We start from the raw sequence: 16,297 nt of genomic DNA, 5'->3' as shown, positions 1-16,297 counted from the left end.
CCTCACTGACTCTTCCGAGAGCTGCAAACCAAAGTGATGGTTGCAAACAGAGTAAAGCACTCTAGTTCTTCAAGCAGAAAGGGTTTGGTTTCCCAGTACAGGATAGCTTACAGAATTTCCAAGAGTGCCAGGGACTAGGCTTAAGTGTGGCACAGCTTATTTAAAGAAACACTCAACCACACTATGGATTGTCAGCACACCCCCCCCCCCCCCCCCACTGCTGCTTGCACGTGAGAGCCTGGATGCCCGGGACACCAGAGTGTGGTCAGTGGAACTTATCACACAGCAACCCTGGAGGAATCATATGCTGGCCCCACCAGCAGCCATGGGTCGCAGGGCAGCTGCCTCCTCACGGGACTTTTTTCACCTCCCAAGTCTCCCAAGCTTGCTTGGCCAAAGCTGGCCATATATGTAACTGTGGCTACAAGGGAGTCTAACAAACTGAGTTCTTAGTTTTCCAGCATCTCGAGTGCGGGATGGCAAGCTAGAAGAGGTTGCAACTGGCACTAAATGAACCACTAGGAGGATCTGACACTGGCTTACTGAAAGAAAGATCTTTCTTTACAGGGGAGCTATTTAACTGGTTAATTGCCACAAGGCAGAGCGAACAGATGCATTGCAATTCAGTGGCATCTCTGGAAGAGGAGTAGTGTTGGAATGATTGAGGTGGAATTTCAGGAATGAGGGCCATGGCGAAATGAAGGACGCCTCTGCGGGCTGAGGAGGAAATACAGCTTCTTGCCATTGGTTACGGAGTTATTCCTGAAATTTCTTTTAGGTAGCTCGATAGAGAAACATTAAAATATTCACATACTTCTTTAAATAAGACGATGACTGCTTTAAATAAATTAAATCCTTAAGATTTTTTGTTTTAACCTATTTTAAATTTACTTCTGGAGGTAAGTGGCCAGATAAAACCTTCCCTCTGCTCCTATGTGAGTGTACGGGAAAGCCAACCTGTGGGACGTCCCTTCTCTGTTGCTGTGATCGTATATGAAATGTTGAATAAAAGTCCTTCTGGCTGGTTATGGAAAGTCTTAATGTACTGAAAGGGTGGAGGACTGCTTTCTAACTGCTCCTACACTGCTCACCTTAGTAATGGACGCATTTTAACATCTTAAAAACAAGAAAGTTTCTTCATTGGGGCGTCTGGGTGGCTCAGTCGTTAAGCGTCTGCCTTCGGCTCAGGTTGTGATCCCAGGGTTCTGGGATCGAGCCCCACATCGGGCTCTGTGCTCTGCGGGAAGCCTGCTTTTCCCTCTCCCACTTCTTCTGCTTGTGTTCCCTCTCTCACTGTGTCTCTCTCTGTTAAATAAATAAAATCTTAAAAAAAAAGAGAGAGAGAAAGTTTCTTCATTGATTATTTGGTGCTAAACTGTTAGGGTTTTTTTCCTTTCGAGGGCCACGTTCATTAATTTAGTACCACCAGCTAGCTGACAGGTTGTCCTACAGGCTGTCAAGGGCATTGACAAGTGACAAGGATATTGCCTTTCCTGAAGGATTCCAGGGGGCTTTTCACCCCCACTCACAGGGTACTGACAGCAGAGAATGTCAGTCCACTGGCCAGGAGTCTCCAAGTGGCAGATAGAACATTTCCTGCTGCTGCCAGAAACCCAATACCATAGAGTGAAGCTCTTCTTTGCTTTCAGCACCCCCACCCCCATTTTCAGAGCCAGTTTTTCCCTTGACAGCACCTCTCAGAACTGTGACAAGTGTACAAATGAACTGTCTATTCCTACTCTGCTGTATAGCAACATGTCTACTGTCTTAAATCCTCAAACACAGCAGCTTCTAGTTCATTTTCTTTCTTTTCTTTTTTTTAAAGGTTTTATTTATTTATTTGACAGAGACAGAGATAGTGAGAGCGGGAACACAAGCAGTGGGAGCGGGAGAGGGAGAAGCAGGCTTCCCGCGGAGCAGGGAGCCCGATGCGGGGCTCGATCCCAGGACCCTGGGATCATGACCTGAGCCGAAGGCAGACGCCTAACGACTGAGCCACCCAGGCACTCTAGTTCATTTTCTTGATGTATTCATTCTGGTAGCTTTACTGGGGGTTATCAAATCAAATTTTCGTTAGTGAATATCTCAAGAGATAAAGTGTGTCTCTCTGCAGGATTGCATAGCTTTCATAAGTTTACTATGAAGTTACTTTAAAATGAATCATGCTTTTGTCATTAACATCTCACAAATGAGGAATTTCATGCTTATTAAAAAAAAACCAGTCTCAATATGTAAGTAAAGACACTGGACAGAATGTAGCAAATTAAGAAAAAGAAAAACTTAAAGGAAAAAGGAACATCATTAATAATTTTAGCAGAGATATCAGATTCAGTGTTTGTTGGACAAAAAAAATCATATTATTTGAACATTAGTCCTCCTGGGTTATTAGGCCTACTAAATAGGTAAACCTAGTAAACAGTACACCCTTTTAAAATGTCAAGTCTATGGCTTTTAGCCATTTGTTGCAAAAGTGTTTTGCTGTTTGCTCATCAGTTTAGTTTATTTTCCTAAAGACTTCTGTTTGACAGTAGGTCTCACTTCGGGAGACCTCACTTCGTCTCACTTGTCTATTAGCATATCTAATGGACAAGAGGCTCAACTGATGTTTGAGTTTTATCCTATTGTTCATGAGCCCAGGACTGAATCTTTAGCTCCAGAACCAGGCCTGCTGCCTGAGCCATAATGTATTGTCAGTACCTGAATGAATTAACCTTATGCCCACATGAGGTGAAAATAATCACTGCTCTAATTTTTTTTTAATTTCTAGAAGTTTAAAAAAAATAAATTTCTGTAAGTTTGTCGGCATAGGTTTTAAGTAAATGAAATAATATGTAGTAATTAACAGTAAGAAATGAGGTGAAAATAAGGAAAAAGAAGAAAACAGATCATTAAGAAGAAATGCAAAGAAGTTTGAATCACAAGAATGTTTGATTAAACAGTTACTAGTTGAGGACTGGTTTAGCTTGGAGCAGGGGTTAGCAAACTGGATTGTTGGCCAAATCTGACCCACTGCCTGTTTCTATACAGCTCATGAATCAAGAGTGGTTTTTATTATATTGTAATGGAAAAAAAAATAAAATAAGTCCATTTTATAACATGAAAATTATAAGAAATTCCAATTTCAGTGTCCACGAATAAAGTTTTACTGGGACACAGCTGCTCTCTTTAAGTATTGTTTGTGGCTACTGTCCCACTATAATGACCAAGTTGAGTAATTACGACAGAGATCATGTAGTCTGCAAAATATTTAATATCTGGCCTTTTACAGCAAAATGTTGTTCACCCCTGGACTAGATTTCTAAGTTTAACTTTTTTTAAAAAAAGATTTTATTTATTTATTTCACAGAGAGAGACACAGCGAGAGAGGGAATGCAAGCAGGGGGAGTGGGAGAGGGAGAAGCAGTCTTCCCACTGAGCAGGGAGCCTGATGCGGGCCTTGATCCCAGGACCCTGGGATCATGACCTGAGCCCGAAGGCAGACACTTAACCACTGAGCCACTCAGGCGCCCCCTAAGTTTAATTTTTTTAAAGATTTTTTAAATTTCATTTTGAGAGAGAGAGAGAGCACAGAGGGAGAGGAAGAAGCAGACTCCCCGCTGAGCAAGGAGCCCGATGTGGGGCTTGATCCCAGGACCCTGAGATCATGACCTGAGCTGAAGGCAGACGCTTAACCAACTGAGCCACCCAGGTGCCCCAATTTCTAAGTTTAATATTTGATACTTCGCTCTTCCTCACCTCTATCCGACACCCCTCCTTTTTTATGCATATTTTGGGGAGCTTCAATCTGAGCTCAGAGGTAGCATTGGGTTAAAGTGAGGGTCTTGGTCTATACCTAAGTCTGAAGTAGAAGAGGCCCAGAAAGAGCAGAGAACTTAACAGAAGACAAACCTGGGTTTGGATTCTGGCTCTACGAGTTGTATATGTTCTCTTGATGGAGCAGCAGTCTTGTCATCTGTACAATAGGGATAATTCAGACATGTGTAGGGTGTAGTTAAAAAAAATTGAATATGCAGAGTGCCTGATCTATACTTTCCTTTCCAATTTCCTAAGGAACAATGCTCTATGCTTGAGGTTGTTGCTTAAATTCAGAGATGGTTTGGGGAGAAGGAACTCCTTGTGTAGAGTAGTTTCTTCCTCTGGGGTCCTCTTCTGTTGGCATGATTTAAAGCAACTTCCCCTGGCTTAAGTGGGCTTTCTCTTGAGACTGCATTAGAGCCCCTTTCCCCTGAGGTCGGAGGAGGCCTGCCTTGCACAAGTAATACTGTGGCTGATGTGAAGAATCTGGGCTTATGTGTGACTTTTTATTGTTTTATTGATGTTTATCAACTTTATTTTCATTTCCACTTAGCTCTCTTTTCCTCTAAACAATGTATGTCTGGATTTACACTTAGAATGAATCACATTATCCCATACTATTTCTTTTCTTGTGATGAGCCCTAAAACTTTATGATCCTGACCAATCTCTACATTTTTTTTTTACCAAAATGCTCTTAAATATTTTGATCAGATGCTCTTAAAGATATACTGCAGACACCAGTGTTTTTAAATGTCACTTTTTTTCCTCTACGAAATGTAAGTACTCATTAAAGTTCTCACTCTTAAAATGCTTCCATGATTATTGTTGTATCTCAACTTTGTTTTCGGTCTCGATAGAAGCCACAGTGATGACTCAGTTCATTCCATGAACCTTCAGTCTATTTTGCTAAAAGAGACAACAACTGAGCCATATTTATGTCATAATCTAATGAACCAACAGTGTATATAGTAACATTATAAATCTTTCCTTTTTTGAGAAGGAAATTCACTTAAAATAAAATTTCCTTTTTTATTTATCTAAAATAGGCACCATAGGATTTTTATATGTGTGTGTGTGTTTGTGTGTGTGTGTGTGTGTGTGTGTATTTTTCTACTTGATCTCTACAGGTACATATTAAGTTTTGGAAAAGTCTAGAGTTTTTGCTAAATAGATTCAGTCCTGTTTTCAAATCTAGACTTTGACAAGACAAGCCTTGTTTTTTCATCATTATAAAGTGGGGATAACTTTAATGTCACATTCTTTTTTTTTTTTTAAAGATTTTATTTATTTATTTGACAGAGAGAGACAGCCAGAGCAGGAACACAAGCAGGGGGAGTGGGAGAGGGAGAAGCAGGCTTCCCGCTGAGCAGGGAGCCCGATGTGGGACTTGATCCCAGGACCCTGGGATCATGACCTGAGCCGAAGGCAGACGCCCAACGACTGAGCCACCCAGGCACCCTAATGTCACATTCTTAATCCTGGGTTTATATTTGCATAAAAGAGGAGCTAATTGCTGAAAAGAAGGAACTCTTCAAGTTTGGAAGGAGCTTGTTCCCTCGCAAGCCACAGAAAATAGATCTGCTCCCCGACAATACCCTCGAGTGGGAGGGGTGTTGATGAGGCTGGTCAGCAGTAGCTGGCTACTGTGGCTTGAGTGCCATGGGGTGGGACCATGGGCAGGCCCCGGACTTATAGGTCCATCCTAGACATCTGTTATCCTCTGTTCCACAGGTGTGATGGGTGGGGACAGACTGAGCTGAGCCAGGGAGAGCTGCTGATTCTTGCCTTTTGTCTGACTGGGCCAAGGACACAAAAGGATGATGATCTTATATAGAACTCTATGTAAGCTGGTGGATTTTTTCCTTAACACTAGTGGCGTCAAGATAAAGCCACTTGCTTCATTCCTTACTGATATCTATATGGATTGGGTATGTTGCCTGACCCATGAGTGACAGCCACTGGGCCTTGTTTCTTAATTGGGTGAAGCTGAATTATCAAAGGTCTCAAGTGTGGAGATGTTGGTCTCTCTCTCTCTCCCTCTCTCCTTTTCTAGCCCAATGAAGGCAGCCACTAGCTGTATGTATCTGCTCCGCTGTCCCAAACTTGCCGTTAGGTGGGCTATTCTAAGGGTTAGACAGGAGAATGGGGAGTTAACACGATTGTTTTATTTTCCACACAAAGCTTCATCTTCTAAACTATACTTGATCAGTACCAAATGTAGTAATTGAGTTTCCATCTACCTTATTCCTATGTAGTATTCTCAATTGGTTCAGAAGTCAGGTAGGAAGAGAGGTAGTATTTATGGGTTGCTCTCAAAGACTGGATCAAGAACGACCCCCCAGGATAGTCAATCTCACCAAAATACCATGACCGTTGCACAAAGGAGGGGGAGTGAAAGGAGTATTGGTCATAGTTGTTAAATGACATAAAACAATTTGGACTTACGTGATTTTTAAGTTTTTTTTTTTTTAAGATTTTTATTTATTTGAGAGAGAGTGTGTGTACGGGAGCATGCTCCAGGAGGGGGGCTGGGGGGCAGGCAGAGGGAGAAGCAGGGTCCCCACTGAGCAGGGAGCCAAGTGTAGGGCTCGATCCCAGGACCCTGGGATCATGACCTGAGCTGAAGGCAGATGCTTAACCGAATGAACCACCCAGGCACCCCTTAAGTTATTTTTTGATAGATATTGTAACTGCCCTTGGGGTGGATCAGGGATAGCTAATCCCCATCCCTCACTACCAGGTTATAATGAAAGCAAACTTCAGGCAAAATCAGGCCACCCACACAGATATTTATCGAGCATGCACTGAGCAGCAAGCAGTCACCCAGCAGTTCACATAATCTGTTCTGGATGGTTAGATGAAGGCCCAGTGTGTTTCCTTAGGTGCTGGAGCACATCTCGTGTAAAAGGTTCATTCTGAGACACAGGTTATCAGTGTGCTGGAGGCAGGATGTGGTTAATTTCATCACTAAATCCTATGAATCAGCGGCTGGACATAGGAAGTTTAGAGGTCAGGATCTTGGTGCCAACCCTTAGGGAGCAGGCTCCAGAACATCCCAGATTTTTATACTCTGTTCCTGTCAAGAGTGGCTAAAACACTTTAGCTAATCCACATATCTTCATCACCACCAGTTTTACCAACGAAAACTCTTTTCTAACATAATGATGCTAATTAACAAAGTCTCTGTACTTATTCAAGATAAGCACTTATAGGGTGGGCTTTCTTTCTTTCTTTCTTCCTTTCTTTTAAGATTTATTTATTAATTTGAGAAAGAGTGTGCACATGAATGGGGGAGGGACAGAGAGAGAGGGAGAGAGGGAATCCTCAGGCAGACTCCCTGCTGAGTACAGAGCCTGACGCGGGGCTGGATGCCAGGACCCTGAGATCATGACCTGAGCTGAAACCAAGAGTCAGCTGCTTAACCAACTGAGCCACCCAGGTGCCCTGAGGCATGCTGATTAGCGTGTGGGCCAGCCCCCGAGGGGATGGGGGAGTTCCCAAGAAGAGCATCTGACCTGCCTACCTCACAGGTACTACAGAGCGTACAGCCTCTGCAAAGGTCTTCTTCAGTATATTTGTAGTCTCATTTAAAGAGGTGAAAGAGTTCAGGACATGCCACCCCAAAATGTGCCCTTTTGGTATATTGATTATTTTGAGCAGAAGACACTTGAAAATCAGCAAATGCTGGAAGAAGCTTTTCTTAAACTCCTCTTATCTGCCTAAAGACAGACCTTTCCCAAGGAATAGGAATGCAGTTGTTAGAAATGCCCCCTCCTGGAGTTTCATCAACCAGGGAAGATTGAGTCTTATCACAGGAAGGAGACTAGAGGTCAACACCACATCCAGACGAACTTTGTCACAAACTCATTATCTCCCATCTGTTCTCCTAAGACCCATTCATTTAAAAAAAAAAAATCACGGAGTCTCTCCTAAGTGGCCTACATTCTCTCTTCCCTTGCACTATTGAGACTGTAAAGCTCTCAGATTTCACAGCTTTTTTGGGTATTCACTTTTCGCCCCAGGTACATAATATTAAAAATTAAAAAATTTGTATAACTTTTCTCCTGTTAATCTAGACCCAGATATCGTACCTAGAAAGGTAGGGGGAAAGTCCTTCTCCCCCTGCGAAGGCTTATAGCCTTTTATATGCCCATATATAGAGGAGAAACACAATAGTAAGTTTTCGATTTCCATAAATATTTGAACTCTCTAATGAGGAGAAAGTATGAAATTTGTAAACAAGTTTTTCCACTTATTATTCGATCAATTATATTATTCTTTTGCCTTCCCTTTCTATGTCTGAACATGTTCCCTATTATATGCTGTAAATTGAATAATTTAGGATTTACTTAATTCCTCCCTCTGTGCCCCCCCCCTTCTGTAATTTTGTAATTTTTCCTCAGGCCAAATGGCGGTCAATTTCCCACTGGAAGCTTGGGATATCATTATTATCATAACTATAATCCCAAAGTTTCCCCTAACCCAAATTACTCTGTGTCCCATGTCTTTCTAAGGTTCTGAACAGGTTTGGAAGGTGGTAACTTGTGTCCCCCAAAATGAGTAATCTATAGGAGCCCAAGTCATGAACTGGTGAGCTCAATGAAGATATAATGGGATCTCAAAAGTGTTCTCAAAAGTGTTCCATTAAGGATTGGTTGTGTTTATAGTGCTTATTTTTCAGTATCCATCCTGAAGAGCCAAGTATGGTATAGCCTTACTTATGAAGTAAACAGCTATAGACATGGTTTGTGGATTAATAATGTAGCCCTCACTCAACAGCCTTTGTTATAGGCTGTGGGTATATTCGGAAAGATTGCTCAGGGAACATTCTCTTTAGGGTAAAAAGACATAGTGTGGCCTGATCCTCCTGATGACTTGAATTTCTGCTGCCTACTTCCTCCATTAGGACTACTTCTTAGCCCATACCCTTGGTCTTATAGAAGAACATGGCTTAGAGTGCTCCTCTACCTCCATCTGTTCCCAGCCACATTTGAAGGGTGCAAGAAGGATATTACGATGGACAATGCTTTCCATGGAGTAAGCTGGATCCTGAAAGCCTCAGACCTGCTTGCCTTAGCCACATATGTGATGGAGCCAACCTTACATGTTTATCTCATCAGGATTCAATCTGTTACATTCAGGTAAAAAAAAAATCAAAAGTACTTAGGGTTTCTTTATTTTTATCTTGAGGATGAGTAATAGAATTTCTGGTCCTGAAATAAAAAAATGGTTTTTAAAAATTAGTTGGATGTGTTGTGATATGAATCATGTCCTCCATCCCCACCCCTGTTCCTGTCCACATCCCTCAACATGTCCTCCATGCTGGTTCTGCATGTGAGCTTCGATATATGCCGTCACAGTCTGCAAAGCCTGCCCCTCACGCTCCGGAGATCGGTTGTGTGTAGCAGTTGCCTCACTGATCCTTCCCAATTTCCAGTTGTACTAATTGCTTCAGGAGTGATGTCTGGAAACATGAGCAAAAATCATCAATGATGTAACCAAACTAATGGGAGTTCGCTCCTTGATGAGTCACAGCTAAAGACTATACCAGGTGGACTCGTCACACAAGGGAAACTTTATTTGCAGGAAATATGGAGATCACGGGGAATAACTTCAAAAGCTGTGACTCCCTGAGCAGTGGTGATTAGGTTCTTTTTATTTAGAGTTAGGATGAATGTTCAGAAAGGGGAACTTTCTTTACATCACATGTAAAGGCGGGCATAAGGTTATGCAGGCACTTGGGAAACATGCCTGTGTGCATCCTATGTCATGTTCATTAAGCTCCTCCTACTCCTAATGAAGCAGAAGTAACTGTCGGAGCTGGGGAAGGGGCTATGGGCATGCTCCTGGAGCTGGTATAAGCTACATGGGGGTCTTGGGTGCACTATCTCGGGGAAGGAGTACAGGTCCTTGCTTACTTTTGAAACTGCACTGGGAGTTTTAATATTTATTTATTGTCTCTGATCCTGTTAGGCTATTTCCTGGCCTGGTCGAGACTGTTAGTGTTTGCATTCCCTTTGTTCCCTGAAAATTCTTAGCTACTGAGGTTTTTGCATTTCTTTGTAATTCCGACACCTCTTAGGAAGTTCTGCAAGAAGTGTGCTCGGGCAAGCAGGGAACAGATCATGGAAAATAGCTGGGGGCCTACAATAACTTCTCTTTTGTCACAGGAGTTATGTCTGGTCCTTCTTTTCTGGGAACCCCTAACCCTTTCTGCTTACAATGTTTCACTTGACTCATTCTGCATTGCTTAAGGCTTGAAATAAAGTTTTACGTTTTTTGGACAATCCCAGTTTCTAGTCCAAGGAGAGGAGAAACTGACTTAGGAGAAAATCTTGTATTTACAGTTGATGAACATCATTTGCCAGTTGTGAGACCTTGGACAAGGTATATAATCTTTCTGTGCCTTGGTTTCCTTATCTGTCAAATAAGAGTATAATCTCCTGGAGTTGTTATGAGAGGTCAATTCGTTGTAAAATGCTTAGAACAGGGCCTGGCATAGAGTAGCATTCAGGACATGTTATCTTTAAAAAGAAAGACTTTAGAGAACAGGACAATGGATTAGAATGAAATCAACCTTCACATCTGTTTACCAAATTGAACTTGCAGCTGGGTTTTCCTTAATCACCCCGAGAATGCAGTTGCACATGAGATAAATGGGTGTTGAGGTTTGTATAGCTCTGCCTAGAATGGGGCCATGGGCTGGATATATAGCATCTTTGAATCTCTTAGTATCATGAAAAGAGGTTGGTATATCCAGGAAACTTATTAAGAGAAATCAGAAAAGAGATGAGAGAATTATTATGGCATGTGCTTTGTCCTTGTTAAAATGTTTTTAAAAGAACAGAAAAAGCTAAAATTGTCAAAAAATAGACGCTAAGAAGTTGAGCTGCTCGTGTAACACAATGCCAAGCCATCGAACTTCCCTCTACTAGCAATGAGAGGAAGCATTTCTAAAAAGAAATGATTTTGGTAGATATAAGATTTGTTTGACTTGGTTCACTAAAAATTATTTGTGCAAGCTAGGTACGTAGTCATGGCATCAACTGGGTTTCCATGGTTACAAAAATAATCGCTCTTCTACAAATAGTCTTTGCAACAGACAAGTGTTTGATTATGATCTTAAAATTACTTTGGAATTCAAGGATTTTTTTTGTTCAACTGAAAGAACAAAACCTTAATTTTTTTTGTTTTTTAAAGATTTTTATTTATTTTTTGACAGAGAGAGAGACAACGCAAGCAGGGGGAGTAGGAGAGGAAGAAGCAGGCTTCCCACCGAGCAGGGAGCCAGTCGAGGAGCTCAATCCCAGGACCCTGGGATCACGACCTGAGCCGAAGGCAGATGCTCAATGACTGAGCCACCCAGGTGCCCCCAAACCTTAATGTTTTAAAACCTTATTTTTCTGGATTTGGGCATGTTTTAAAAGAACAAGAGGCAAGAGTTAGATTATGGAAATGATCTATTAACTGTGTTTTGAGTGTTTTGTTTTTAAAACTATGTGTCCAACCTCAGTTCACTCTGCAGGACCAGCATGCTGACCTGAGCATCCTTTATGTGTTCCTGGTCACCCCTTGTCTGTTCCCTGTGACTGTTCCTCAAGCCTCTCTGCGACACTTTCTCCCTTCTCTCAGCAGATGATGGGAGACAGAGAAAATAGGGTCCCTTATCTTATTCAAATAGATAAAAGGAAAAACACAAAGTCTTAATAGAAAAATTGCAAAAGATGGAAAGAGGGAAGAAATGTAAATGATTAATAGAATAAAAGCAGTTGTTTTGGTCAGAAGGTTCAATCTCATTGGTTATCAACAAAACGTAGGTTGAAATGACAAGATAATACTCCTCTTTTGCCTGTCAAGTCAGCAAGGATTTTTAAAGAACTCAGCACAGATAAAGGCATGATAAAACAAGAGCTTCTTCATGCCAGTTGATGGGAAAATTAGTACACAGCCTTCAAAACATGCATGGTCTTTTGCTCAGTCATTCCAACTGGGGTAAGTCCTACACAAGGTAAAACTCTAACCATAGAAACATTACAATGATTTCTTTTAATTATTTTAAAACTTCTTTTAAAAGCACTTAACTGTTAGCTAAGCACAAATCGGAGGCCTTCACATGTATTTTGTTAGTTAATCCTCATCAAAACTCTATGAGGCAGATGCCATTATTCCTTTTATACAAAGGAAGAAACCAAGGTACAGAGGAAGTAAGTAACTTACTTGCCCAAGGACATGCAGAGAAGTGGCTCTCACCCCAGAGCCTGGCCCTGAACCACTATGCTCTATTGCCTAGTTCTAGAAAAGCCAAAGGCAGCAGGCAAGGCTCTATGAAACACAAGATAATTTCAAGAATTCTGTAGAAGAAGGAAAAAACAATGATGGGGACATAAAACAGGAATTAGGCTAAAAATACATATTATTCAACCTATTTCCTTGATAAAAGATCACAAATTTGCCTAGAAGCTTCCTAGCGGCCTGTGGATAAAGGGAAATCTGATCAGTTATACAGTTCACAGTACTTATGTTATTAAAGCAGACCAATTACTCTGGAGAAGGCCAACCATCCTTGGTAGTAAGATCAGACACAGATTTATTCCACAGAATACAGAAGGTTCTCATAAAAAGATATTAGGTGAGGTCATGGCTAATGACCTCAACAGCATCCTTGTGTAGACAAGATGACCACTTCTGCTGGGTTGAGTATTCCAACTTTTCCCGTAGGGCCTCATGACCCAGCATCAAAACATGGTAGTGGGCAAGGAGGATGAGGGCCAGGCATGTCATTCTGTACTGGTCTAGAAATTATAGAGTACCTGTGAGTGAGTGAGCTGATATCCTTTAGATAATCCTCCCTTTGATAAATGTTGTGGGGCATGAGATTGAGATTGTGCTTTCAACAAATACTTAGAATTCAGCTTTTGTATTTTGTCAGTTTCATGTGCACTAAGGACTATTGGATTGGATGGAGGTAGGAATGATTAAAAACAATTGTAACATGAAAGAGTTAATTATGCAGCTACAAAGATGATTAGGAAATATTTTGATAATATGAAAAATGTCTCAGACTACAATATTAAATAAAGCAGGATATAAAACTATATATAGCATATGATCTTATGCATATATATAGTTTTTCCTGAGTTTTATGAGTTGCTCTAGTATGATATGAATCTTCAGTTTTTCTTAATATAAAATCTTATTTTTTTTTTCTGTTATTTACTGCAATAGAGAATGGAAGGCACTTTCGGGATCAATCGGAATATCTTAGAAAGAGGAACCAGTTTTCAATTACTAATTACTTGGGTTCTAGGTTTGATTTCACAATCCAACCAAGGGAAAGAGAAAAAAGCAGGTTTTGTTTTGGTTTGGTTTGGGGGGCAAGAATATTTGAGGGGGGAGGTATAAAGACAATGTTGGGACAATGTTGGGGTAACGGACTCGGGGGGGAGGAAACATGAAGAGGATTTCCAGGGGCCTTCAGAAACCTAAAAGCTGATCACTGGAGTTGTCGGTGAAGGGAGTCCAGAACTAGGAGATTTCTATGCCAGGAGAGAGCTGAGCCCTTACACCCTATCGGATACACCTGCACTTGAATAGTCACATGCCCATCACCAGTGTCCCCGGGGTCTACCGTTTGTTTCTTCTCACAGATTTGGGGAGGGACATACTCCTTCCTAAACTTGCATTAAGCTGATAATTGCCCCACCACAAGACTGTGGGATCCCTCATTCAGTACCCTGTATGAGCATCTTTAGTAACCATGCCCTAGGATATCGGTGCAGGGTGTGCGGGGGACAGGCAGCTTTTGTATGTAGAGAAGAGAGGTTGGGCTAGACAAGTTTGAGATCATTTTAATAGTGTGCCCACGTGTGCATGCGTGCGTGCGCGCGCATGCGCACACACACACACACACACACACACACACACACACACACACATACTGGCGAAAACTCTACCTCTTTCAGGGATCCTACTCTACCTCCCCTCCCTGCCTCTTAAATATGGGTGTTGCCCAGGATCCATTCTCAGTCCTTCTTCTCTTCATTCTGGGTATTTCCTGAGCTCTTTCAACTTCCACACAAATTCTGATGCATGTACATTAAATGTGAAACCTCCGGCATAAGTCTCCTTCAATTACGGTCTAATGAGATCCAAAACAGCTTCCACACAGGAAACACATCTAGTTTCTCATCTATAGGCTTTTATCTTTGTTTTTGTCTTTTTTCTTTAATCCCTAAATCCTTGATGAATATTGTACCATCGTAAACAGGAGGGTCCTGAGAAGGAGAAAGAAATTAGTACTCAGAATCCTCACAACCACTTGTGAAGTAGGTATACAGTCATTCCTATTTATAGATGAGGGAAATTGAGGTTGGAGCAGGTAAGTAACTTGTACAAGATCAAACAGCTTGGAAGTAGGATGGCTAAGCTTTAAAGTTAGATTTATCTATTTCCCTAAGGAAAAGCTGATGGCTCTTGCGGGGGAATCAAACTTCCTATCTTCAGGATATGGGGACACTTTGCTAACCAGGAAATAACTAATTCTTCCTCCAGGACATATTAGTGTATGAGGTGTTTTGTAAGTCACCACTGCCTTTTAACCTCAGTTTTATTAAGAATCCTGAGTAAATGCTGTGACCATCTAGCTTCGTCTACCTTCTGATATTACCTGGGACCTCAGCCTGTTTGGCAAAAAGGTACATTACAGGATGCAACGCTGTGTGTCTCCTTTATTCTCACACTACACTCCTGACCCCAGATGTGTGGGTTTTCCACCCATCAGGCAATTCTGGGACACTAGCTGGGTGTCCTACAATTTTAATTCAGTTGTGACACCATCTACCTGGAGATAGTTCAGATCCCACAGGTTAAGGACTCAGTCTCACAAAAGTGCCCCACACACCCCCTTCAGACACTGATTGAAAATCAAAGTTCTGGGGCGCCTGGGTGGCTCAGTCGTTAAGCGTCTGCCTTCGGCTCAGGTCATGGTTCCAGGGTCCTGGGATCGCACCCTGCATCGGGCTCCCTGCTCCGCGGGAAGCCTGCTTCTCCCTCTCCCACTCCCCCTGCTTGTGTTCCCTCTCTCGCTGTGTCTCTATCAAATAAATAAGTAAAATCTTAAAAAAAAAAAAAAATCAAAGTTGTTACCTGTGCTTCCAACCAACTGGCGTCACTGAGAGGCCTCCGCATCCCAATCCTTGCGTGTGATCAATTTACTAGAGCAACTCATAAAACTCAGGAAAAAGGTTTACTTACTAGATTACCAGTTTATAATAAAGGATACAGGGCACCTGGGTGGCTCAGTTGTTAGGCGTCTGCCTTCCGCACAGGTCATGATCCCAGGGTCCTGGGATCGAACCCCGCATCAGGCTCCCTGCTCAGTGGGCAACCTACTTGTCTCTCTCCCACTCCCCCTGCTTGTGTTCCCTCTCTCGCTGTCTCTCTCTCTGTCAAATAAATAAATAAAATCTTAAAAAAAAAAAAAGGATACAGATAAATAGCTGGCTGTAGACATACATAGGACAGAGTCCAGAAGGGTCTTGAGTGCAGGAGCTCTGTCCTTATGGATTTGAGCTGTGCCACCATCCCAGCACATGGACGTGTGTACCAACCCAGAAGCTCTCTGAACTCCACCCTTTTGGGTTTTTATGGAGGCTTTCTTATGTGGGCATGATTGGTTAAATCTTTGGCCATTGGTGATTGATTCAGCCTCCTCCCAGAGGAGGGAGGTGGGACTGAAAGTTACAACAATATACAATATACAGTATGAATCTATTTTTATGAAGTGTTTAGAATAGGGAAATCTTTTTTTTTTTTAAAGATTTTATTTATTTGAGAGAGAGAGAATGAGAGACAGCACAAGAGGGAAGAGGTTCAGAGGGAGAAGCAGACTCCCCACTGAGCAGGGAGCCCGATGCGGGACTCGATCCTGGGACTCCAGGATCATGACCTGAGCCGAAGGCAGTCGCTTAACCAACTGAGCCACCCAGGCACCCTAGAATAGGGAAATCTATAGAGACAGAAAGATTAGTGGTTGGGGCAGGGTGGGGGTGGCAGTGGTGAGATACTTGATTTTAGTTAAAGGATACAGGGTTTAAAATTAAAAAAAAAAAAACTTTAAAGTAATCTCTATATCCAATGTGGGGCTTGAACTCACAACCCTGAGATCAAGAGTCACATGCTCTACCGACTGAGCCAGCCAGGTGCCCCACAGTGTTTCTATCTGAGATAACGAAATGTTTCCAAAATTGACTGTAGTGATAGCTGCACAGTTCTGTGGACATACTAAAAACCATGGAGTTGGGGCGCCTGGGTGGCTCAGTCGGTTAAACGTCTGCCTTTAGCTCAGGTCACGATCACAGGGGCCTGGGATCGAGCCCCATGTTGGGCTCCCTGCTCATGTTTCTCTCTCTACCCCTGCTCCTGTGCTCTCTCTCTTGCTCACTCTTTCTCTCAAAAGGTAGACAAAATCTTAAAAACAAAATAAAATAAAAACCACTGAGT

This window comes from Zalophus californianus, chromosome 9 (assembly GCF_009762305.2).
Source record: "Zalophus californianus isolate mZalCal1 chromosome 9, mZalCal1.pri.v2, whole genome shotgun sequence".
NCBI lineage: Eukaryota > Metazoa > Chordata > Mammalia > Carnivora > Otariidae > Zalophus > Zalophus californianus.
This window is presented reverse-complemented; position numbering follows the sequence as displayed.